General features: G+C 41.2%; 1 pseudogene; it reads right to left on the bottom strand.

The window, feature by feature from the left end:
- Positions 1 to 626: 626 nt before the first annotated feature.
- LOC113266148 (heterogeneous nuclear ribonucleoprotein A1-like) lies at positions 627 to 2350 on the bottom strand (annotated as a pseudogene).
- Between the last annotated feature and the right edge of the window lie 310 nt (positions 2351 to 2660).

The raw sequence follows: 2660 nt of genomic DNA, 5'->3' as shown, positions 1-2660 counted from the left end.
GCAACACAGGGAGATGCTTTTCTGTGAGGACATAAACTTTCTGTTAATTGAATCAGTCCAGGAAAGTGTATGTCATTGTGACCTAAGTATTTTCGGTTTGAGTCTTTTCACTTGAAGTGTTTATCTATTTAAGAAAGAGAAGATGATGCATTCTCTATTCACTAAAAAGTTCAAACACAAAGCTCATTACAAAATAATTTACAAACTGTTTTCTGTAGGCAGTTACTGTCATTGGCTTGAATAAGTTAAGAGATTAGATTCACTGCTTTTCTTATTAATTAAATAGAGAGTTAGAAATCCAGCATTATGATCAGACTATTACATTTAGCAATCAACAGCATGCATGCATGCAAAAACACAAAAAATCTACATTAAAGTCCTTTGTTGGAATGCTTTACACTTTTCACAGAACAGAAGCTAAAATAACCTGTTATACAATTAGCCACAAATACAGTCCTCGAGTTTTTTGCCCATGCACATGAATATTGTCTAAAACATGTCTTCTTTGTAGCAGCGAGGCCCTGCCACCACTGTGCTTGGATGCATTCACAAATCTGTCGTAGTGCATAGCTTCCCTATTACTTCTCTGGCTCTCCTCTCCTGCTGAGCCTTTTTCCTGGCAGTGATTAAAACCTTCTGCCACTGCCATAGCTCTTGATGCTGCTGGAACCACCTGAACCACCCTGGTTTCATGGTTTGGCAAAGTATTGGCCTCCACCACCACAGGGGCCAGAGCTTCGGCCTCCAGAATTTCCTCTGCTCATGGGTCCAAAATTTGCAGATTGACTATGCTGATAGCCAAAATCATTATAGCTTCCACCACCTCCAAAGTTGCTTCCATCATTACCAAATCTGTTATAGCCATCCCTGCTGCCACCATATCCACCACCACCTTGACGGCCACCAAAGCCACCTCGTCCACTGATGTTTCCTCCATGACCAAAGTTGTCATTCCCACCAAAACTACCTCCACGACCACCACCAAAGTTTCCAAAACCACTTTGACCTCTTTGGCTGGATGAAGCACTAGCCATCTCTTGCTTAGATAGGGCTTTCACCGTTGTGGCCATTCACAGGATGGTATTTTTTATTTTTTATTTTTTTATGATTTTTTATTATATTATGTTAGTCACCATACAGTACATCCCCGGTTTCCGATGTAAGGCTCTATGATTCATTAGTTGTGTATAACACCCAGTGCACCATGCAATACGTGCCCTCCTTACTACCCATCACCGGTCTATCCCATTCCCCCACCCCCTTCCCTCTGAAGCCCTCAGTTTGTTTCTCATAGTCCATAGTCTCTCATGCTTCATTCCCCCTTCTGATTACCCCCCTTTCTTTATCCCTTTCTTCTCCTACCGATCTTCCTAGTTTTTATGTTCCATAGATGAGAGAAATCATATGATAGTTGTCTTTCTCTGCTTGACTTATTTCACTTAGCATAATCTCCTCCAGTCCTATCCATGTTGCTGCAAATGTTGAGAATTCGTTCTTTCTGATGGCTGAGTAATATTCCATTGTATATATGGACCACAACTTCTTAATCCAGTCATCTGTTGAAGGGCATCTTGGCTCCTTCCACGATTTAGCTATTGTAGACAATGTTGCTATGAACATTGGGGTGCATATGGCCCTTCTCTTCACTACGTCTGTATCTTTGGGGTAAACACCCAGTAGTGCAATGGCTGGATCATAGGGTAGCTCAATTTTTAACTTTTTAAGGGACCTCCACACTGTTTTCCAGAGTGGCTGTACCAACTTGCATTCCCACCAACAATGTAGGAGGGATTCCCTTTCTCCACATCCTCTCCAACAATTGTTTCTTGCCTTGTCTATTTTTGCCATTCTAACTGGCGTAAGTTGGTATCTCAGTGTGGTTTTGATTTGAATTTCCGGTATTTTTTAATGACAATCTCATCTACAGAGTCATGATCTTCAAATGTTAGAAAAGCAAAGTCTCTCTTCTTACCACTGCCTTGGTCGGTCATGATTTCAGCCACTTCAGTTTTCCCATTCTGTTCACAATAATCTCTCAGATGAGGTTCTTCAGTGTCTTCTTTAATGCCACCAACACAAATCTTCTCTTGAGACAGCCCACAACTCTTCTATCCATCTCGTGTGGCCTTGGATTCATGGCTGCATCCACCTCCTCCACAGTGGCCTACGTGACAAACCCAAAGCCTTTGGAGCGCTTGGTGTTTGGGTCTCTCATGACCACGCAGTCTGTAAGTGTTCCCCATTGCTCAGAATGGCTCCTCAGACTCTCATCAGTTGTTTCAAAGCTCAAACCTCTAATGAAGAGCTTCTGCAGGTGTTCAGGCCCTTTGGGAGACTCTGGCTTAGACATGACGGCAGTGGGAGGAGAGACTTTAACGATGCCTATTCGGTGGTGTCCACGGGCAGAAAGGGAACATTTGGATTTCTATGAATAGGAATGTATGTTTGTATATCTTTGTCATGAATATTCAAGTATTGATCAATTCATGATATTGCTATAATGTATTTTTTTCCTAACCATGAAACATAAACAAAACTAGAAAATGTAAAAGAATAAATACTATTTAAAATTCTGTGAAAACATACTGATAACTTCAGAAGAAATAATTATGTAGAACAGCAGCAATAGCATCCTTGAGGCCATTTCTATAGTGTTTCAA

This window comes from Ursus arctos, unplaced genomic scaffold (assembly GCF_023065955.2).
Source record: "Ursus arctos isolate Adak ecotype North America unplaced genomic scaffold, UrsArc2.0 scaffold_37, whole genome shotgun sequence".
Lineage (NCBI taxonomy): Eukaryota > Metazoa > Chordata > Mammalia > Carnivora > Ursidae > Ursus > Ursus arctos.
The sequence above is the reverse complement of the archived record's forward strand: the minus strand, read 5'-3'. Positions and strand labels throughout refer to the sequence as shown.